This window comes from Peromyscus maniculatus, chromosome 21 (genome assembly GCF_049852395.1).
Source record: "Peromyscus maniculatus bairdii isolate BWxNUB_F1_BW_parent chromosome 21, HU_Pman_BW_mat_3.1, whole genome shotgun sequence".
Taxonomy (NCBI): Eukaryota; Metazoa; Chordata; class Mammalia; order Rodentia; family Cricetidae; genus Peromyscus; species Peromyscus maniculatus.
Window position 1 is genome coordinate 54,753,166 of NC_134872.1, and position 24,412 is coordinate 54,777,577.

Genomic DNA, 24,412 nt, shown 5'->3' on the forward strand with positions numbered 1-24,412 from the left:
TTATGAAAAATGTATGTTTGATATTTCTGAACAGTTAACTAACTTTCTACATTCCAATTAACCAAAACAACATTCAGTATGAAAAAAATAGAATAATTAATGGACTGTGTATTATGCTGGTAATGAACCCACATGTTTATGTCTGGTTTTGAAACTTTCTAACAATCATGTAGAAAGTTATTTTTCTTTACGTTGAGGAACATGAATACAAAGCAGTAAGATCTTATTTATGGCTAGAACTACTTTTTAAAAAAATGTTATGATACAAAATAGGCTCATGTAAATGTTTTTCATAGTTTCTATAAGTGTAAAATAAAATTTAATTTGGACCTTTTGTGTTAAAAGGACAATTTTATATATAAGCAATACTTCACATATGCAGAGTAATCTAAGTTTTACAATTTTTAGAACACATCACAGAAAATAAATCATCCAATTTTGAAATAGTAATATAGTTCTAATTTTTCCTATATGAGATTGATATATATATATATATATATATATATATATATATATGCCCACAGAATGAATATAGTGGCAAGGTTCTTTCAGAAATGTGGGAAATTCAAATATACAATATATGTGAATTTAGTTTGCAAGCCATAAGGTACTAAGAAAATGTGAAAAGTGTAAATGGCATTTAAATTTCTAGCTTTCTGTTTTCATTCATATATTCCCAGTATTGGAGCATTATTCCATTTCCTCACATGCAAAATGTTTAATGTCAGAATCACCCAGTCATTTGCACTAGAATTCTTTCTTACAAAGAGCTGTGAGGGTTAATTTTAATTGTCAATTTGATTGAGTTAAAGGACATCTAGGAAATTAATAAACCATAGAACTGTGAATTGCTGTGAGGATGTGTTTAGAGATACACAAAATGGTTAAACTCTACCTTAAATGCAGTACCATTCTATAATCTAAAATAAATGATGGAGAAGGAAGAAGGTAGTGTAGTACATGAATGTTTCTCTTTCCTTGGGCACCATAAAATGAGCAATTTGTGCCAAAATGACTTTCAACCATTTGTGAAGCAGTGTGATTGAAACAACTTCTTTAGGGATGGGAGGTTTGATTCACCTAGGCAATATAACATGCTTGGTGGTATTGTGTTCCCCAAAATATTGTACACCCTAATAAATTTATCTGGGGTCAGAGACAGAAGAGCGACTAGATACAAAGACTAGAAAATGGTGGCACTCACACCTTTAATCCTAGCACTCCAGAGGTGAAAATCCCTCTGGATCTCTGTGAGTTCAAGGCCACATTGGAAACGACCAGGCATGGTGACACACTCCTTTAATCCCAGAAAACAAGCCTTTAATCCCAGGGAGAGATGGCAGATAGCAGAAAGGTATATACGGCGTGAAGACCAGGAACTAGCAGCATTTGGCCTGGTTAAGCATTTGGCCTGGTCAAGCATTCAGGCTTTTAAGCAGCAGTTCAGCTGAGACCCATTCTGGATGAGGACTCAGAGGCTTCCAGTCTGAGGAAACAAGACCAGCTGAGGATCCAGCAAGGTGAGGTAGCTGTGGCTTGTTCTGGTTCTCTGACCCTCCAGTTCACCCCAATACCTGACTCAGGTTTGATTTTATTAATAAGAATTTTTAAGATTCATGCTACAACGTGCTGTTAGTGGAAGAAACATTTCTGAGGAGTAGATATGCCACAAAGAACAAAATAAAATAAAAAACCAAAAACCAGGTTGAGGCATAAAATGAAGGGCATCAGTGCAAGAGTTGAAAACTCAGTTAGAACTAATGTAAAGAGAAGTCTATATAGGAGTATTTCCTTTCAAGAGACTCCTTAGGCTGAGAATCATTCTTTAAATGATAGAAACACATGACAAAATAGCCAGGAGTATGTAGACACCTAGCTGAAGATAAAATTTTGAGGCCAGGGAGAAAGGAAGTGGACATTATTACCCTAGGAAGCCCTATAGTCAAAAGAAATTCCATTTTTTCCTAAGAGACATTTGCAAAAGGCATTACTTGAGTGTGTAACATTATTTGACTTCACACAAAAGGATAACATGTAAACATCTTTAATCACAAACTGTGATCTAATGCAGGCAGGCCAGCATTTTTTTTTTTAAAGATTACAATGTACTTTAAGACTACAAATGTAACTACAATTACAGTCGGTGGGTTACTTCCCCTTTTTTTGTGAACATTGGAATAAATAACAAATTTCCAAGGTAAGTTGAGAATTGGATGAGGGATATTTTTTCTCACCATGACTACAAGTATTTCAGAGATAATTTTTCATGTTAAAATTTGTAAGTAAACAACTATAGTTAATCTATAGGCTTTGTGTTGAAGACTAAAGAGATTTCTTCTTGGATGAGGGTTAAGCAATAGTTTCTTAGCTACAAGGATTGGCTTTTAATGAGTCACAGATGACCTTTAGACATTTGTGAGTTATTAAGAAAACACAATGATGTGTCAATCAGGTACCAGAACCAGATAAATCTATCAAATGTTTCTTTATTGTGTGAACCTTTATTTAATAAAAGTTAACAATTGTAGGAAGAAACTGTAGAAGGTAAGGCCAAAATGAGTGCCAAAGCAGTCATGGGTTGACCTTTATGAGACCAGGAAGACACCAGCACAAGGAGATTAGTGAGAACACAGTGGGGATTTATATCTTTTTGTCATACTGTGGCTTGGAACCAAGCCCAGCAAAAACAAACTGCCAGTTGTAAGAAATTCAAGTTTTATGTCAGGCATAGGAAGACAGGGATTTAGTGTTTCCAGGAGCATTGCTCTAAGTTCCTCATACTGGGATAAAATAATAAACAGTACAAAATAATTCTCTTCCTTCTTTCTAATTTACTTACTAACCAAATATTGTGATTGCCTAATGGCTAGTGTGGTTATTATTGTCCTGTGTTTGACTTTATTCCTAACCTTTTGAAAATGAGAATCAAGCTCATAAATTCTGTCTTACAAACTATCGCGTTCAACATAAAACATGTTACATTCATTAATTCTATCTAAACATTCTTAACCAAGCATTATTTTTCAATGATACACCTTTCCAAATAAATGTTTTTTGTTAAGTTAATTGATATATTTTTAAATAGAACACTGTCTTAGTTAGGGTTTCTATTGCTGCTATAAAACGCTGTGACCAAAAAGCAAGTTGGAGAGGAAAATGTTTATTTGGCTTAATTTCCGCATTGCTGTTCATTACTGAAAGAAGTCAGGAAAGGAACTCAAACAGGCCAGGATCCTTGTGGCAGGAGCTGATGCAGAGGCCATGGAGAGATGTTGCTTTTGGACTTGCTTCTCATGGCTTGCTCAGCCTGCTTTTTTATAGAACCCAGGACCACCAGCTCAGGGATGACACTATACTCCATGGGCTGTGCCCTCCCCCATTGATCACTGATTGAGAAAAATAACCTTACAGCTGGATCTCACAGAGGCATTTCCTCAACTGAGACTCCTTACTTTCTGATGACTCTAGCTTGTGTCAAGTTGACACACAAAACCATCTAGTACAATCACTAAGACCAGGAATAAATATATGAAAAGAGGTCTACCAAGAAATCAAGAATATGACCATAGATTAGAAGGGAGATAGATCTATGATAAGAAGTCATGTTTAAAAAATACTAAATTTGGCTGGGCGGTGGTGGCGCACGCATTTAATCCCAGCACTCGGGAGGCAGAGGCAGGCGGATCTCTGTGAGTTTGAGGCCAGCCTGGGCTACCAAGTGAGTTCCAGGAAAGGCGCAAAGCCACACAGAGAAACCCTGTCTCGAAAAACCAAAAAAAAAAAAAATACTAAATTTGGAGCCAGAGTTATGGCAATTTCAAGTGTTTACTGTACTTGCAAAGGACCTTAGTTCCCAGCACCCATATGGTTGCTCACATTCACCTGTAATTCCAATTCCAGGAGATCTGATGCCCTCTTCTGGCCTCTGTGAGCTTCTTCATGCTCGTGGAGCAGGTAAATTCATTCGAGCATCCATAAATAATAAATGGATCTTAAAAAAAACTAATGAGTTAGAGATACCTGTAGAATAAAATGCAAACCAGGTTAGATATTCAAATCTTCTATGGGAGCTGGACAAGTCTCTCATGAATAAAAACAGCTATAAGTTAGTTTGAATGAGAAACAGTGAATGAGAATTTAGGGGAAAGAAAAATAGGAGTGAGAGAGTGGTTCCCTCCTTACAAACATAAAGAGGTTTGATAGAGGAGAATAAAAGGTATGGGCCACAGCATGGATAAGTTTATAAGGAGCCAGACCATGGAGAAGTTATCTTACTCTAAGGACAGATTTAGAGCCTCAAGACACCGGTGACTGTGAGGTACATGAGCCCAAATGATACATCTACAAGGGAAACCATACACTACAGGCTCAGTAGACATCTCAGAGAAGAAGGCAGAGAGACTTCAAAAGCCAGATTACTGTGAGATTCTGTTTCTAACCAGAAGGAAAGATGAATCCATGACATCTTAATAATATTCTTGCAGAGAACCTAGGTTTGGCTCCCAGCACTGAAATGGTGACTCACAACTATCTATAACTAAAGCTCCAGGGCATCTGAAACCCTCTTTCAGCCTCTGAGGACACCTCACATATGTGACTCACAGACATACATGCAGGCAAAACACTCATACACATATAAATAAATCTTAAAAACAATTGTTGACAGAGCAGTACCAGCATAATGCTATCACCAGTCAACATGCCAATGTAGATGTGGAAAATTCAAGGCCCCACGCCTAGATGAAGAGCTACAGGCAATCAGAGGCTGATGAGAGAGGGAGAACAATCTTATCTAGGGATGAGTCCTCTGATAGGTTATCCAGTCTCAAGTAATCAGCTCTAAGTACATGTACATAAGGGTAACACTCAATAGACTCAGCAGGGTGTGTGTGTGTGTGTGTGTGTGTGTGTGTGTGTGTGTATGATAAAACAATAATTAAAGAAGAAGAAGTTATGAATTTGAGAGAGATAGTGGTGAAAGAGGAACATGGGAGTATCTGGAATGAGGAAAGGAGAGGTGCAAATGAGCAAATACGGTATTTATGTATATAATTATCAAGACTACTTATTTTAAATGTTTTAAGCCAAAAATCAGAACAAAAGGAGATTTGTTCTTAGTGAATATATCCCAAATATTCCATACTTAGTACTACATGAACACTGGTGATTAGAATACTTTTGGCTTATTTTTATTAATCTCTGTCTAGGAAGACATTACTAAGTCAAATGTAGATTAACTGTGGCTAGTAGAGGGAAAACCCATGAAGGTCATGAAACATGGCCCAGAGTGCTGCAAAGCAGGTGACAGCTATGTGAAAAGTTAAGGACAGCAAAAATTGGCCAACTGCTACTGAACAAGGGGAGCAAAATATTGATATTTCTAATAAAGTATGTAGTAATAAATAAAAGTGATAGACATCAGAGATGAGGCAGAGGACAAGGTGTTCTCATAGAAAATATGGAGCAGGATTTTTTAGTGTTCTTAAGATAGCCTTAGCATGTATGAACATTAAGAAGGTCATCACAAACTCTCTGGTTGCAGCCTGACACTAGATCTCAACCTAGGATTCTAGCCTATAAGACTTGTAATTCGTAGAATTTAGGAGGGTGAATTGAGGATAAACAGTGAAGCTTTTCATGCCAAAATAGAGAGAATGAGAAAAGATCTCAATCATGATTTTATATTATTTTAGTATTAGCAATGAGAGAAAAATACTTTGACAAAGTATTACTTGATAAAATATGCTTTAGATACCCCACATTTACTTTTAACTTTAAACTTGACTATGATTTTTGTTCTTAGTGGGGAAGTTTCTTCAAATGTAACTTTCTTCAGATATTTCAACATCATCATCTTTTAGAGTTCTTTTTACTTTTTACTTTTTGTTTATTCTTCTCTCATACAATGCGTCCTGACCTCAGCCTCCCCTCCCTCCACTCCTCCCAGTCACCCCACCACCCCATCACCACCTCTCCTCTGTTTCCCTTCAGAAAAGAGCAGTCCTCTTAGGGACATGAATCAAACACCAAATAACAAGATACAGTAAGATTAGGCACAAACCCTCATTTCAGCATTGCCTTTTTTGATGCTACATTATTTTTTTTTTTTTTTTTTGGTTTTTCGAGACAGGGTTTCTCTGTGTAGCTTTGCGCCTTTCCTGGAGCTCACTTGGTAGCCCAGGCTGGCCTCGAACTCACAGAGATCCGCCTAGCTCTGCCTCCCGAGTGCTGGGATTAAAGGCGTGCGCCACCACCGCCCGGCGATGCTACATTATTTTAAAAGACACTGCTTTCAAACATTTTTCTTGGCTTTACAATACCTTGTGCATTTAATAATGTTACTAATGTAATTAATAAAATAATTGTTGTTTTAAGCATCAAATGTACTCATTCTCAGTACGTCTCTGCCGTCCATGCTGTACTAGTTGATCTCCAATAAAATTATTCTATTTTTATTTTTTATTCTTCTCTCATATATTACATCCTGACTACAGTTTCTCCTCGATCCTCTCTGCCTAGTCCCTCCCCTAGCATCTTCTCTCTCTTCCAGATCTCTTCCTCCTCCTTTTCCCTTCAGAAAAGGGTAGCATTCCCAGGGATATCAGTCAAACATGGCATACAAAATAGCAGTAAAATGAGGCATATCCCCTCATATTAAGGATGGATGAGGCAACCCAGTAGGAGGAAAAGCATCCCCAAAGCAAGCAAAAGAGTCAGACACAACCCCTGCTTCCACTGTTAGGAGTCCCAAAAGAAGACCAAGCTATGCAAACCATAACATATATACAGAAGGCCTAGATCAATCCTGTGCAGTCTTCTTGGTTGTCAGTTCAGACTCTATGAGCCCCTATGAGCCCAGATTAGTTGATTCTGTGGGATTTCTTGAGATGTCCTTGACCCTCTGGCTCCTACACCCCTTCTTCCCCATCTTCTGCAGGACTCCTTGAGCTTTGCTTAATGTTTGACTATGGGTCTCTGCATCTGTTTCCATCAGTTACTGGATTGTAGCCTTTCTGATGACAATTGGGCTAGACTTAAATCTATGAGTATAGCAGAATTTCATTATGAATCATTTCATTGACTTTTTTTGCCAGTCATGTTTGGCCCTGTCCTAGGTCTCTGAATTATCTAGCCTCCAGTTCCTGACCCTCTAGGCAGTGTTGGGCATGGTCTCCCTCTCATGGCATGGCTCTCAAGTTAGACCAGTCATTCGTTGGCCACTCCCACAATATTGGCACTACCTTTACCCCAGTATATCTTGTAGGCAGGGCAAATTGTAGGTGGAAATTTTTGTATCTGGGTTGGTGTCCCAATCCCTTCACTGGAAGCCTTGCCTGGTTCACAAGATGGCTGGTTCTGGCTCCATATCTCCCATTATTAAAGGTCTTCACTAGGATCACTCTTGTAGATTCCTGGGACTTTCCACTGCACTAGGTTTCTACCTCTCCAAAAATGCTCCCTCAATTCTAGTAGTCTCTTACAGTACTTGCTCTCTCTATCCTCCCCCAACCTGATCACTCCTATTCCCATCCCCACCCACTCCCAGTCTACACAGGAAATCTATTCTATTTCCTCTTCCCAAGGATATTCATGCATCGCCCCCCTTGAGCCCTCCTTGTTACTTAGCCTCTCTGAGTCTGTGGGTTATAGCATGATTATCCTTTACTTTACAGCTAATATCCACAGCTAATGTTTTTCTCATCATGTTATTCTTAACTCAAACTACCTTCTATGGATCACTGCTTTCTTTGTGACATTTGAGTATAAAAGTACATTGCAAGTGAAGTAAGGTTGTCTATGGTGTTAGACTGTAGTCTGTCCCATTCTTTGAGGTCCTCAGATCTCAGGTCCAGCAGACAAGATCTGAATAGGTCAGCAAAAAGTCAACAGTTTTGTATCAGAAATATTTTAGATTTAATGTTTTCTTTGACTGATGAATCAATGTCTTCTATCATATCTTCTACTCCCAGGATTTTCTCTTCCATCTTTTGTATTCTGTTGGTGATGCTTGTGTCCATAGTTTCTGTTCAGTTACCTAAATTTTCCATCTCCTGGATTTCCACAGTTTGTGTGTTCTTTATTGCTTCTATTTCTGTTTTCAGGTCTTGAACAATTGTATTCATTTCCTTCACTTGTTTGTTTTTTTCCCTGGCTTTCTTTCAGGGATTTATTTATTTCCTCCCATTGTCTGTGTTTTCCTGGAATTTCTTTAAGGGATTTACTTATTTCCTCCAATTGTTTGTGCTTCCTAAATTTTCCTCTTTAAGGACCTCAGTCATCTTTATAAATTTGGTTTTAAGGTAATTTTTCTTGTTCTTTAACTGTGTTGGTATATTCAGATCTTGCTACAGTAGGATAGCTGAGCTCCACTGGTGACATATTGCCCTGGTTATTGTTGATGTTCTTATGCTAGCCTCTATGCACCTGGGTGTGGGGCAATTATTTTTTCCCTGAGTTTCTATTTTCTTTCTGGTGCTCTGGCTTTAGTAGCCTGTGGTTCTGGTGACTGGCATGCCCTCTAGTTCAGTAGATTACCTCTTTTGGGGTTTTGGCATCCTATGTGGCATCTGAGCTTCTGGATGCTGGTATTGCCTCTGGGGTTCTGGGAACTGGTGTGGCCTCTGGTAGATCAGGGGGCTTCTGCCAGAGTTTTGAGGTGGAATTCTGGGTACCAGCATGGCTTCTGCTGGATTTGTGGTCCAGATACAGAGACAAGAACACAGCTGCTGGGGAAAAGCTGGCCAGGCTCTTGTGAAGTGTTGGCCTCTTGAAGAAGGGGCTGGAGATTATTTCCAAATATGGATTTTTGTTAACTTTGAGAATTTCATATGTTGTATTTTGATAATATTTATCCTTCTCTAGCATTTTCCCAGATCACTCCCATTTTATATCCACCCAACTCTATGTCTATTTAAACTCATCAAGTCTTACTAGTTGCTTATATATTAATGGGTGTGTGGCCATATGCTGAAGCACTATAGGCCTAACAGTAGCCACATCTTTTTTACATACTTTGCTCACTCACAGAAGAATGTCAAACAGATGATTTCCAGCATCTATAAATCAACACGTTACCTATTCTAAGCCCCATTAATGTTTTCTGAGTATTCCTGAAATCTCATCATTAATATGGTTTCAATTATACATGGGGAATTATTAAAGCCTTTATAAGATACTTGGTAATAGTAAGCTATAAATGTGCATTAAGAGAAGAGAGCATTCACTAACAGCAACCTTGTATATACAAATGAAGGGTGGAGGATGGGAAGCTATTGCATTTTTCTCTGCCTTTTCTTGTACAGAAATAATTTCTCTTTCTGATAACCTTTAGCAACTCTATTTCACCAGTATTTTCTATAATAAGGGGAAAACTGCATGTTATAATGATTTATCTTGACTTTAGTCTTTGTTTGTGAGGTATTAAGTATAACTTCTTAAACAGAGCTAGAGAAATTCTGCAACTGGTTGTCTAGCAAATTAATATTAATAACTATATTTTTGTATTTAGATCAATGTATACTGTAAAAACACTAAAATAACCATAAATAGCAATAAAACATTGTTTTTAAAAGACAGCACATAATAACATTTTTTATTTTAGTGAGAATTTAATCATTTCTTTCTTCTTTAAAAATAGCATTCACATTTCTGCTATTACACTCAGTTGTGATGTCTCTCTATGTGTTTCTGTCTCTCTCCTCTATCTGTCTTTTATCTATTCATCTATCTCTCTATCTATTTACATGTGGATGTAAATGACATAAAGAAGACACTAGTAGCAAGAAGATGTGGGTACAGCTTATGTCCACACTATACAGGAATCTGTTAGGCTGTGTTATTTTTGCTCCCATTCAAAAAGCAATGATATACCTTTTATCTTGTTATAGAGCTTATATTTTTGGCATCAATACCTTGGGTTTTTATTAATTAATTAATTTTTTCTCCAGCCTGATTACAGTTTTGCCTCTCGCCCTCCTCTCCTCCTAAACCCCCTCCAACCTCCCCTGGCCACTCCGTTCTCTTCAGAAAGGGCAGGCCTTCCATGGATATCATCCAGCCATGGCATATCAAGTTGCAGTAAGATTAAGCACTTCCTCTCCTATTAAGACTGGACAAGGCAGCCTAATAGGAGAAAGTGTCCCCAGAGTAGATAAAAGAATCAGGAACAGCCCTTGCTACTACTGTTAGGAGTCCCACAAGAAGACCAAACTACACAAGTGTAACGTATACACAAAGGATCTAGGTCAGTCCCATGCAAGCTCTCTGTTGTCAATTCAGTCTCTGTGAGCCCTGATGAGCCCAGGTTAGTTGATTCTGTGGGTTTTCTTGTGGTGTCCTTGGCTTCTCTGGCTCCTGTAATCCTTTCTGCCTTTCTTCATCAGAATTCCCTGTGTTCTGGCTATGGGCCTCTGCATCTGTTTCCATCAGTTGCTAGGTGAAGCCTCTCTAATGACAATTGGGGTAGGCACCTATCTATGAGTATAGCAGAATATCATCAAGGATCATTTCATTGACTTTATTTTATTTGCCAGTCATTATTGATTCTATCCTATGTCTCTGGGCTGTCCAGCCTCTGGGTTCTGGCCCTCCAGGCCAGGGGTGGGCTCCCTCTCATTGCATGGGTCTCAAGCTGAACCAGTCATTGGTTGGCCACTCCCACAATTTCTGCAATACCTTTAACCCAGCATATCTTGTAGGTAGGATAAATTGGAGGTCAAAAGGTATATAGCTGGATTGATGTCTCAATCCCTCAACTGGATGTGTTGCCTGCTTAAAGGAGATGGCCATTTCAAGCTCTGTATCCCCCTTTGCTTGGAGTCTTAGCCAGGGTCATGCTCATAGATTTCTGGGAGTTTCCATTGCACTAGGTTTCTGGCTCATCCCAGAGATAGCCCTGATTCCAGTTGTCTTGCCCAGTACTCTCTCCCTCCCTCCTCCTCCTGCCTGATCCCTCCTGTTTCCATGCCCACCTCCATCTAGGCCCATCCACCTTTGATTTCTATTCTATTTTCCCTTCACAGTGAGATTCACATGACCCCCCCACCCCCTTGAGCCTTCCTTGTTATTTAGCATCTTTGGGTCTGTGGATTGTAGCATGCTTATCCTTTATTTTACAGCTAATATTCACCTACAAGTGAGTACATACTTATGTTTGTTTTTCTGGGTCTGGATTATCTCACTGAGGATGTTCTTTTCTTGTTCCATCCATGTGCCTGTGTATTTAATGATGCCATTGTTTTTAACAGCTAGTTAATACTCCATTGTATAAATGTACCACATTATATTTATCCAGTCTTCAGTTGAGGAACATCCAGGTTGTTTCCAGTTTCTGGCGACTACAAATAAAGAGTCTATGAACATAGCCGGGCAAGTCTCCTTGTGGTATAGTAGAGCATGGGTATATAGCTGAGCCCTGAGGTGGGTCAATTCTCAATTTTCTGAGGTACCACCATATCATTTCCCTTAGTAGTTGTACAAGTTTGCACTCTTACCAGCAATGTCAGAGTGCTCACCTTGATCCACATTCTCACCAGTATGAGCTGTTGCTTATGTTTGTAATCTTAGACATTCTGACAGGTGTATGATGGAATCTCAGTTTGTTTATATGGTGTATTACATTGACAGATTTTCTTATGTTGAACTATCCCTGCATCTCTGGGATGAAGCCTATTTGATCATGGTGGATGATTTTTTGATGTGTCCTTGGATTAGGTTTGCAATTATTTTCTTGAGTATTTCTGAATCAATGATCATGAGAAAAATGGTTCATAATTCTCTTTGTCGAGTCATTGTGTGATTTGGGTATCAGGGTAACTGTGACCTGATAAAATGCATTTGGCAATGTTACTTCTGTTTCTAATTTGTGGAATAATTTGAGGAGTGCTGGTATTAGCTCTTCGTTCAAGGTCTGGTAGAATTCTCCCCTATATTAACACTCTGAGGTTTTCATGACTGCAAGACCTCTGAGGTTTGGTATGCGAATGTTACCTCAGTGGTTCCAAGTACCTGTGTAGCCTCTGGGGTACTGGGTACCTGCCTGGTCTCTGAGATTCCTAGTATTGCATGGCCTCCAGTATAGAGAAGTTTCTGTGGAAATTGTGGACTAGGATATGGAGCTTAGGGGTAGAGGTGAATTGTTGGTTGTTGGGCCAGCTTTAGGGAGTGTTAGCTGGCTGTGCTCAATGTCTTACCTTGGATCTCTAGAACTGATCTGGCCTCAGTAAAGCAAAAGTCTTCTGCTGAAGTTGTGGGCTGCAATATGATGCTCAGGGGGAGGGAGTTCTGTTGGGGGATGTTGTTAGGGCTTTAAGGAGTGTTAGCAGGACATGTGTGGTGTCTTATCTTGGGTCCCTAGATCCATCCTAGCCTCTGGTAAAGCAGAAGTCTTCTACTGAAGTTGTGGGCAAGAATATGGAGTCCACGGAATGGGGTCAATAACATATTTTGTTTATATGGTTTTATCATTAAAGGTTTTCAGGAAAAGCCAGACTCATATGCTACAACAGAGCTTCAAGGCAACTTCACTAAGGAGATCATGTGATAGAAATGTAGCTGAACGACAGAGAACTGCAGTATGATCTGTAGCATAAGAAAAATTACCAGAGGGAGAAGAATGAAAAGGAAGTAAGGGACAAAGCCAAAATGAAACAAACAAACAAAAAGCAAAGACAAAACCAAGCAAAAGAAACCCTAGTGTTGACTAATGACTGTCTATTCCTTATCTAAGGAACCAACTTGCTTTTTCATAATTATTTTAAAGAAACACATCATCTTAAGAATCAAAGTAATATAAAATAAATTACATGAACCCATTTGTGCATGCCACACCTAGTGTTAAGACTTACAGTTATTTTAAGTATGCTTAAAACAATGAGCAGTTATTCAAAACATCCTAACTAACATGGATAGAGGAATCCTAGGAGGTTCCACCCATAGATGAAAAGGCAAGGGCAATTAATGACTGCTGTGAGAGAGGAAGAATAAGTCTTCTCCAAGAAGGAGAACTGATAAGTTAGATATAAGATATTTGATAACTTAATCAACACTTTATCAATTCCCAAGAAATTGGCTCTGAATTCTCTAGGTTTTATGTTTATATTTATATCTAGCAATAACAATTAAGGAATAGGGAACATGAGAAGGAATAGGGAGATACAGGAGGAACTAGAGGAAGGGGAAGGAGGAAGGAATTGATAAAAATACAATTATATATGAAATTCTCAAATAACAAATTAAAACTATCTAAAAATAAAAGTTCTGAAACTTTTCAAGATATTAATGGATTTTTTTCTGTTAACATTTTGTTATTTTGAGTATCTAGTTGTGAGCAAAGAGAATGTGTGACCTGACATATAGAATGGACTTTTATCAAATGCTTAATTAACAGATTTATTTATTTATTTATTTATTTATTTATTTATTTATTTATTTTTTGGTTTTTTTCGAGACAGGGTTTCTCTATGTAGCTTTGCACCTTTCCTGGAACTCGCTTTGGAGACCAGGCTGGCCTCGAACTCACAGAGATCCACCTGCCTCTGCCTCCCGAGTGCTAGGATTAAAGGTGTGAGCCACCACCGCCCGGCTTAATTAACAGATTTAACACTCATTACACATGTATAAACTACTACTGAGAAAGACAATGATTTCAATTAATGAAAACCAACAACTCAGGAGTTACGATGATGTTCCTAACACCAAAGTTAGAATGACAAATGCACCACGACAAAAATACCTGCAAATATTAAGAAAACAAAGATGAATGTGAACTCAAAACAAATAGCATTTAGCCTATCACTAAAATGAAGGGTTCTTATCATGTAATGAAGGTTTCAAGGCATTTTCATTGCTAATGACAGGGAGTTCTTGTAAGATAAGAACTGGAAATTATAATGGTTTTAAGACAGACTTTAGTGAGAATAATATTAATATATACAATGTTAAAGTTTTTTATTCTACTATGGTCATCTGTGTTGAAAATACTGCCATCAGTCATACGAGAACACTGCCCAAGATGATATGGAAAGTATTTATTAATTTCTGATTTTTAGATGATTTCATGTGTGTGTGTGTTTAAGTATGATAGTGTTGATTAACCAAGAAAAAATACATCATCATTTGTACATATATTTTGCTCATCTTTTATATCATCACAGGATTATCAACAGACATATTTCCTGATCAAGTAATTAAGCATGTATGTCTTCCTTCCTCATAGTTTTCAACAGCAATGAAGAGTTAATCTTGACTAATTGCTTACACATGTGAATGGAATTATCTTACATATTTAGAGGTAATACAGTGGGTGGTATTAATTTCTGTGCATCTAACCATTGGTGAGACAACAATTTCAGTGACTCATATAAACATCAAAATTAGTGGAGGCTCTTACACAAATGTCAAAACTCACAATAACATGGTTAAGTTTATTTTATTCATGTGTGAGAAGTAAGGCCTTTACCTCTGTGCCACCCTTGAGATATTACTAATTCCTAAGAGTCCACTATTTCTAGCATTAATTCAGTACCCAACTTTTAAAACTTTATTATAAAAATCAAGAATTAATATGTATCAAATTTCTATATTTAAGAAAGAATAGATTACTCTAAATAAATCACACCAAAGAAATTTTAAATGCGTATGAATAACTTACTGAGTAAGGACATTACATATGTATCTGAAATAAAATTATTAACTCATGAGAATAAGCCTAAACATATATTATTAAGTTAAGATAAAGTTACATTGATTATGTATGCAGCAGCATGTTTCTTTCATCCTGATTAACCCATCATTTAAGGAATATGTAACAAAAAGCTACCTGACCCAAGAAAATAGCTTCTTTCATAAGTATACTTACTAAGAAGATTGACAAAGGTAGCATTTCTAATAGAAATACACACCTTTCCCAGGGATGCTAAAGTACAAAATAGAAGTCTTATTAATTAATTTTATTAAGGCTCCAAATCTGTTTACTTGTCAATCGCACTCATCTTCAACTTTTCATATGCGTGTATGTTCTATTTACACAGATAGTGTCATTTAAATCTTTTTTATATGAAAAGAGCACATAACATACTATTTAGGCATATAAGAGCTTTTACATGTTAGATCTCTTCAGCACTTTGGAGACATCTTTCTCACACCATTCATAATTTTAGGTTAGTGCTGTGGGCTGAACGTATATGTGTGTGTGTATATATATATATAGTAGAGGCAGATATAGACAGATCTATGATAGATGATAGATAGATAGATAGATAGATAGATAGATAGATATAGATATACTTCCATTTCTCTCCTTTGCCTCCTTCTTCTTTGTTCTCCTCATGAAGTTAGGATAACAAACTATACACTGGGATGAGGTTGTTATTCATAGCTCAGTAAACTGCAGTAATGGCTTTTGGTACCTCTATAATGTACTTTTGTCTTAGTCCACTGGTGTTGCTAAGATAACAATAAACTGGAGAACTGTAAGTTACAAAGAAAAAGAGATTTATTTTGGACTGTTGTTGGAGAAAGAGAGAAGTCATATCCTGAGGTCTGCTGTCATCTTACTGTGGAAAGCCTGTAGATGTGGAAGTGAGATTACATAGAAAGAGAGACCAAAAGTTTACTTTGTGGCTGCACTGGCAGTTAATGATCCAATGTTGAGTCAAATTGTTCCCACAAGAAAAGCCTTGTTCTTGTTTAACTATGACACAGTTACACATACCAATCCCCAGTGTGTTGGGCAGTGGAGGCACATCTCATCATTTAGCTAAATAGACTGTATGGTTGTTGTTTGGCTAAAGAGACTGTGTGGCAAAGTTCCAGTTCTCATAACTTAGCTAAAGAGACTGTAGGACTGTTGTTTTGCTAAGGAAACTGCGTGACAAAGTCCAGTTTCTGGTTGAGTGGATACAGCCCCACTTCCTCCTTTAGATTTATTACTCAAAAAAAAAAATCATTTGTACAGTGGTTTTAGGATTCACTGACCTGTTCTCTTTGCCCTCAAAATGTTGATGGTCTGGGGAAGGAAATAAGATGAATAAATTTATTGAAAAAGGAATATAAAACCTATACATTTGAAAGTAGTAATAATGATGAGATGGCTGAACAGGATGTTCTAACTAGACCACAGAAATAGAGATGAAAATCAAGATGGAGAAAGTACAAAAAAACCCCATGAATGAGTTTGGCAACATTTTCTGCCTATTTTGTAGTGAAGATAATGCTTTTATAGATATAAAATGAAAAGTTGAAAACTAAGAATCAAGAAAAAATGATATGATTTCACATTATGAGTTAATCATTTGAAGATTATAAAAATAAGAAAGACAGGAATGTTGCAGAAATTATGTAGGTATATAAATTAGTATATATATATATAAGTTTAAAATAGATTATAGTATAATTTGATAAGAATTTTTGTTTTGCTTATTATAAGTTAAGAATTAGACTTTAACATTCTAATTGTCTGGCAACAGTGACCATGAGAAAACATTAAAGGCTTCTCCTGACTGCCCAGTTAAACTCTATCTGCTTGCTCCAGGAACTGTGATCATTGAATTTTATGATTATGACTTTTTAAAGATGTTTTAGTTCACATTGGGAAAATAGTCATGTATTCAATATTTTTGAAATGCAAATATAGACTGATGTAATCATTGTTGTAGGATAAAAAAAATAAACTCCGTGGCCCTGGGAAGAGAGAGATATACATATATTCTCTTTATATGCTGCCTCCTGAGCACAGTATCAAATAAAATAATCCTAGAGGCTCAGAAAAAATTCAAGCTGTTATATGACTTTATATCACCTGCTACATCTACATTTCTCAAGTCCTGATCTCTGCAGGAGCTGGTCCCCAGCAGGACAAGGATAAGCCTTATTTATATCACAGCAATTCTGAACAATTTGTACAGTTGGTGCTTTTTCAAAGCAGGAATTATACTGGTCTAGTAAAGTGATGGTAAATTCTCCTCTAAGACCCATGACCTAACTAGCCCTGGGTAGTTGACTAGGTTTCTAGTACCAAGCATAATTTACCTCTTATTGAGAGGTCTTTACTTACAATTCGATGTTGTTAGTTACAGCCTACATTAATAGTGCCACTATTGAACCTTTGAGGATGTCTTACTATGCTTGTCATTATTGTGGTTCATAGGCAGAACAGCTGATTAGGACTACTGATTGCTATTCTCCACTGTCACCTTGCACAGCAACTTCTGCAAGGAAGCTTTCAAATGAGAGCCAGTGAGACAGAGCCCTGCACCTGAAGCATGTGTTGTCTTCAGAAACAGGGACTTTCCTTTAACTTCTAGGCTGCAACGAAGGTCAACAGCAAAAAGCCTATATTGTTTTGGGAGTAACATGAACTCCCCTAACCAAAAATTTAACAGAACTTTCTAATGCCAGGTAATAGAGTTTTTGATAAATAGTCTGTGGCTCTTAGAGGGAGTGTATATATATATATATATGTGTGTGTGTGTGTGTGTGTGTGTGCGTGTGTCTGCCTATATATATGCTTATATATATTATATGCAATTTCAGAAAAATATGAAATAACTTGATTCATTAGAGTTTTTTTTCATTCTTCCTGTTATTTGTCCCTCCTCCCTCCTTGTTCTTTTAAACTGGCCTGTTCTCCCTTCTCTTTTTTCTCATTTCATCTTCATTTAAATATTCAATAATTCAATATGCATTACTGAAAACATGTTTGTGCTCAGCTTTGGATATGATAATGGGTGAGTTATGTATAAGATAAATGTCTTAACAATTCAATATTACCTTTGGGATATGTTCTTTTGTAACACTGCTAATGTCGTAGTATATTAGATTCTATTTGTGTATCTGAAAGGGATTACACAGAACAGTGGGAAGAAGGACTCTGAGAAGACTGTGTCCTCAACTGTTGTATGTGTTGGCCAGCAGGGTTGACTTCTGGCCCTGATCAAGAGATTTCCTTGGGTCACAAGTGCCACCTTCCAAGGAAGTCGCATAATCCTGGGAAGATATATTTACACACTGATATTTATAGTGACTTAAAATGTCTTTTCTCATCATAGATGAGAAAAAATCAATATGGCATGTTTACTCATTCAGTTATGTATTTATAAATGAATATATGAGCTATAATTACATGGTTTATTAAAAAGCCAGCTCTTTGGAGCTTATCTATCCTGAAAGTAGCATTTGTTTTCTCCAGTGACCTTAACGTTCTTCCTGACAGTTTTAAAACTAACACAAAAGAGAGCTTAAGGCCGTAAAAGGTAAGGTCAAAGATTAACAAACAAGTTACAAAATACACAAAACTATGGGTCTTTTTTTCATGATATAGTTAAAAGCCATCATCCATTTACTAAAAATACAGAAAAAGAAATATCATTTATCCTGTGGTTTTCTCTCCAGATCTGCAAATGGGGGGGGGGGGGGGGGGGATGATAGAAGATGATTTAGTGGTATAGGCACTTAAGCCTATCTTGTATCTTGAATCAGTTATCAACCACCAAGAGAAAGGACTTATTTCTCAGTCTGGTTAATGAGTATAATTTGATGGATTAAAAAACTGTAAATATGAAAATTATTTCTTCATCATTTAGATTATATATTTAAGCCAATACATGAAATTGCTTTAGCTCACTGTAACTCAGTGATTCTTAATGAGTGAAATTAGGAGTGTGGTGAAACTGTGGAAGGAAGTCCACTGAATATTTATATATTAAGAAAAATACTATAATTCTCAGATTATACATGTTAGATTTCCCTGCTGGACACTTATTAGCTGCTGAGTAACAGAACTGGGAAATAATTCCTGTCATTTATTTATCTATTTTTTTAGTAGAGAAGTTGTTTTTTTTTGTAATTATGTCTCAATATACCAGATATTTATTGTAATTCTACAGAATTTCTGTTTAAATATATTTATGAAATGTATAATACTTTGATTAAGAGAAAATCAATTTGAATTTGGAACAACTGTGAAAAGCAATGGTGCAGTGTAGAAGTTTAGAGAGCATGACCTAAAATACAGACAAAAATAATAAGCTCTGATGTCTATGGCATACAAAGGGATCACCATGATGGTTTACTATAGATATTAAAATAAATAGGAGATACAAACTACACGTTGAAAGAATGAAGTCATAATCATAAAGATAAAATTGCTGACTACTTTGATTTTATCATCTCACATTGCACACATGAATTGAGTTATCGTACATTATCCCATAGACCTGTAAATCTAGAAGACATTTTTTTTTTTTTTTTTTTTGGTTTTTCGAGACAGGGTTTCTCTGCGTAGTTTTGCGCCTTTCCTGGAGCTCACTTGGTAGCCCAGGCTGGCCTCGAACTCACAGCGATCCGCCTGGCTCTGCCTCCCGAGTGCTGGGATTAAAGGCGTGCGCCACCACCGCCCGGCTTTCTAGAAGACATTTTTAAGGGGTTGTCTAGAACATCAACCATTTTGATTGGAGTAAACTAGACTTCACCGAAATGCATATTGTTCTCTAGATTTTTGATATTCCATGTATAGATTCATTCCCTTCATTATAGCCTTTTGCTGAATTATGATTCCTTGTCACATGTACTCAGTGACAAGTTTTATTGTGACACTATTGCAAATACATATTGTGTAGACAAAGAATCAGTTTACCAATTTAACTTTCTAACCAAACAGTAAGCTGTAAGTTGTAGATTCTCTGGGGCCTACAATTAGGAAACATGTGTTATGAAAAATTAACACTGGCTATAACATATGCCAATGAAGAAAAGGTCACAAAAATAGTGAGAAATGAGGAAACAAAATTGACAAGAAACATCCAAATTGAAAAACTAATGTCGATTTGATGCTTGAAATCATGTGTGTTATTTCATGAACCACAGCATCCTTAAATAACATAGCATATTTAATGATCATAAAGTATTAAATTTACAAAAATTTGTAAAGCAGGAATCATAGGCCAGAAGATGTTTGCCTTTCAAGTTATTTTCATTCACTTTTTGTGGGAATTTCTCATGAAACCAGTTATTCTATATTGGTTAGTAAAGTAAAGTCATTCTCACGTTATTCATAGATGTTTGGAGTGCTTTTATTCATGTAAAAAAGAAAAGAAGCATTCAACACAGAAAAAAAGGTCTTGAAAATACAAGCTACATGGCAATGGATGATATGTACTCTATATCATCTTATCGCAAGTAAACTAAGCATTATTTCCCCACATATATTTCAAAGAGAACATCAATGTAAAACTTTCACCAGTGTTCATGAGAACTGAAATCTCAAGCTTATGACAATTTGCACAACATTAAGCAGCCATCAGGGTGAGGATGGAGACTGTTATGATCACACTCTTGACACATTCTTTCATAGGAAGCTGGAGACAGAGACAGCATATCTGAAGGTAATGTGATTCAGGAATGTTATTTACTTATTTAGAGCTTATATTTTATTTATTTATTTATTTATTTTATTTGTTTATTTTTATTTATTTATTTATTTTTTGTTTTTTGAGACAGGGTTTCTCTGTGTAGATTTGCGCCTTTCCTGGAACTCACTTGGTAGCCCAGGCTGGCCTCGAACTCACAATGATCCACCCGGCTCTGCCTCCCGAGTGCTGGGATTAAAGGTGTGCGCCACCACCGCCCGGTATTATATTTCATTTGTATATCTATTTTTATTTATTTATTTGTTTTTTGGAGACAGGGTTTCTCTTTGTGTAGCTCTGGCTGTCCTAGAACTCACACTGTTGACCTGGCTGGCCTCAAACTCACAGAGATTCACCTAACTTTGCCTCCTGAGTGTTTGGATTAAAGGGGTACACAATTACCACCTGGCTCTTACTTGTATATTTAAAAAATACACATGAGGAGGTGATGAAAGACAGTTAAGCAACCTGTGAACCTTTAATTTCTTATGGTCAAGTCCATCCTGAGCTTAAAGATTGTCTTATAAATGTGTCTATTAGGTAAGCCTATTATTAAATACAATTCAATCATGTGTTGAGTAGATTATCTTCTCTGGTACGTCTTTTTCACAAAAATCAGTGAACTTAAAGATAAGTAAGAAAATTAGAAGAGATTATTGAATTATGCATGACTTATTATAATGTATACGACAACATGAGCCTCTAGTAATGCCTCTCAGTGCTATGTATGTACTACTTGTGATTGCATAATTTATTCTTGCTTATTTATCAAAAAAGATTTCTTAACATCATTGCCTAGGAAACTTGTTGTTGTTAGTCTATCCTGCTTCATTTTTATGTAGTCGAAACAAGCTTAGAAATCACAAAATGTTGTGTGGATCTTCAAACTCAAATGATAGCAATTTGATATGTTGCTCAATATTGTGTTCAACTTCACTTTACCAGAAAATAAAAACTAATACCAGGGACCTTAAAAATACCAGAGAGCTCTGGGGTTCTTTTCCAACATACTCTGTAAGGCACTATCACATTGAATTTACAAAGGTAAAGGACACAATTATTTTCTAAAGCACTATGGTCCAATAATTAGTTATGGATGCTTTGGATATCTGTGAAGACATCTTGAACTCTCTAGAGGTCATAAAAATATAATCTAACCCTTATTCTCAAAAGAATTATTTTTTAAAATTATGCATATATATGTATGTATTTGTTTTGGTGTAGAGGTATATGCATGTGAATAAAGTGTTCAGGGAGACTAGAAGGTGTCAAGTCCCTGGAGCTGGAGTAACAAGCAGTAGTGAGACAAATAACATGGGTGGAAGAAACCTATTATTGTCTATAAGAGTATTAAGTTGCTCTTAACCACTGAGTCGCCTCTGCAGCCCCCTTAAAAGAGAGAAATACAGCTCTGATAAGATGAAAATGGGTTGGTTAAAAATTTTCAAAACATCTACTTTATACCTAATGTATATATATATATATATATATATATATATATATATATATATATACTCATTATAACACTAGATGAGCACTCAAGAGCTAGTAAATTTCTCTAATAATTAGTTTCTGATATCCATATACAAAGTCACCATATGATGTCAAAATTTCAGTTAGATGACAAGCTATAAAATCTGCCATGACAGATCCTGTGTCATACCTTGTTAACCAAGATGTGCTTGCATAACCAGACTGTGCCGGAACAGGAAATAGGTAGAGTACATATAGACAGTCCGACTCGTGTCTGTCACCACCTTTCTTCTTTCAGCAGAACAAACACCTCATTCAGCCCAGACACCAGCCGTAAGTAGCACTGTTTTATGTTTTAAGATGAATCTCCTGATGCCAGTGAATTTATAACTCATCAGCAGCAAAAGGTTATAGTTAATGTTTGCACATTTGGACTGTTGTTAGATATGTATTGATGATTTTGTTGAGTAAAATTGTTTATTTAGTTTTGTAAAGCTTAGTATACATGATTTAAGTAGCTTATTCTTAACCTGGAAATGCTTTTTTTACAGAGATGTGGGAATGAATTTCTTTATTCTAAATCAGAAATAATTTCTATGACTTTTCATTGTAGTTATATTAGAGATATCTTTACTAGAACTTCAATTATGATTTGCAGGAATTTTTCTGTGCACTAATGCAAATATTAGACTGTGGATGAGAAAGTAGCCTTGTTAATGATTTTAAATTCTCCAACTCAACATTATAGATCTGAACTTGAAATAAATATTTTATTGGTGATCATCAGAATACATATCTGCTCCATAAAATACACTCAAAACACACAGAAAACAAAACATTTTATTATTCTGATCATAGGTGAATATACTCAGGTAGCTTGTAGGTTCTGATCATAGGTGAATATACTGAGGTAGTTTGTAGGTTCTTTATATATATAAATAGTGTGTATATTTTATATGACAAAACAGTTTCCCTCATAGATATTTGTGTTTCTGGTAGACAAGTAATGATTCTGGAGAATATTAGGATATTATGATACTACTTAATATCAATTAAAAGGGGATTATATGACTTTGGAGAAGATTGTAATTCAAAGGATATTTATTGATGCTTTTCTTCATGTGCTGAAATGATGTACTCCTCTTTGACATCTGAACCTACAGTGTCTGCCAATCTGGCTTAACTTGTGATGTTGGATCAAAAGCAATAAAGTTACAATAAATGCCAATCCTGAGAGCTATTTAATAATAGACTGCTTTGTGGTAAATCTCAATCCTAAAGGTGAGATAGCTCATTTTACAAAAGGCAGGGGTAATTTGCATAAGTGTGTGTAGAAATTTCAAGTATTGTAGATCAGGCCCAGCTCAGAAGTCCAGAGCCACATCTTCGTAAATTCAAGGAAGCAAGGGTATTTATTCTTGGAAAATGGAAAAAAAAAAGAATGCTTTTCAGGAATTGACAAGGCTGTTGTTCTTACAGGATATTTGTCCAGATTGTGCCATAATGACTTCTAGCTGTTCTGTAGAATTTATGTTCTGTGCTGACTGATTCATAGCTCAGAGAAACATGACAAAGCAACCTGAGTGATGATTTAATACGACATTGGAATTTAGAAAATATTGCAGTAGATACTCAGGAGAATGTGACTAGCTATCGTGTGATTCTTACAGTAATGCACTCACCTCAGGCACTTCTGCTGGGATTTGATTGACATATTTCCTTGTCTACATAATCCCCTAAAGCACCACAATCTCTGGCTCTCGGAACTGAATGCTTTGACACCACAGAGCCAGTGCTTAGATTTCAGTTGTGATCTCAAAATTCTTATGACATGTCAGTATTAAATCTCTAACACTGATTTTGCTCATGTGTGAAGCAAGATATTGAGTCACAGTAACCCACTACAAGGTTTTTATGAGTTTTAAATGAAGCCCAAAGAGAGCCACATAACAAGTGACACCAAACATAGTCTATGCTGTTTTGTGTGTTTAAATTGGACAAAGGCTGCTTGGAAAATTTTATTAGAATTACCTATTTATGCATTGCATCCATGTATATAGGCCTTTATTTATTATAGAATAAGAAAAATCTTTCTTACTGGTTAGGAGAAATCATTAAAAACAAGCAGTAGATGCTAGCAGTATGTCTCAGTAGAAAATGCACTTGCTGTACAAGCATGGAAGCCAGAATTTAAATCACCAGAACCCATGTAAAAGCCAGGTGGGTGTGGCTGCATGCTAATAACTTCAGTGCAGGCAGAAGGTAGAGACAGAATACCCAGAGCAAGCTGTGCAGACAGACTAACTGAAATGGTCAGCTCGAGGCTCCCTCACAGATCCTGTCTCAACTTATAAGGTAGGGAGCAATTGAGGACACCTATTGTCTGCCTCAGGTCTCCACACATACACATATATATAGACATGCATACCAGCACACATTCAAGTGTGTGTGTGTGTGTGTGTGTGTGTGTGTGTGTGTGTGTGTGTGTGTGTACACGCATGTGTGTTTTACCTAATACCCTTAATAAACGAATG

General features: G+C 36.5%; 1 protein-coding gene across 7 annotated transcripts in view; it reads left to right on the forward strand.

The window, feature by feature from the left end:
* Window positions 1-24,412, forward strand: part of LOC102904052 (cysteine-rich secretory protein 1-like) — a 107,881-nt gene that overhangs the window by 63,577 nt on the left and 19,892 nt on the right. Inside the window, exon 1 of one of the 7 annotated variants that reach the window (XM_076557864.1) lies at window positions 1,496-1,520. The exons of the other annotated variants lie outside the window; for them this stretch is intronic. The gene's annotated coding sequence lies outside the window, so the exon portion shown is untranslated. Of the gene's footprint in view, window positions 1-1,495; window positions 1,521-24,412 lie in introns of those variants that run through there. 7 annotated transcript variants of the gene reach the window in all.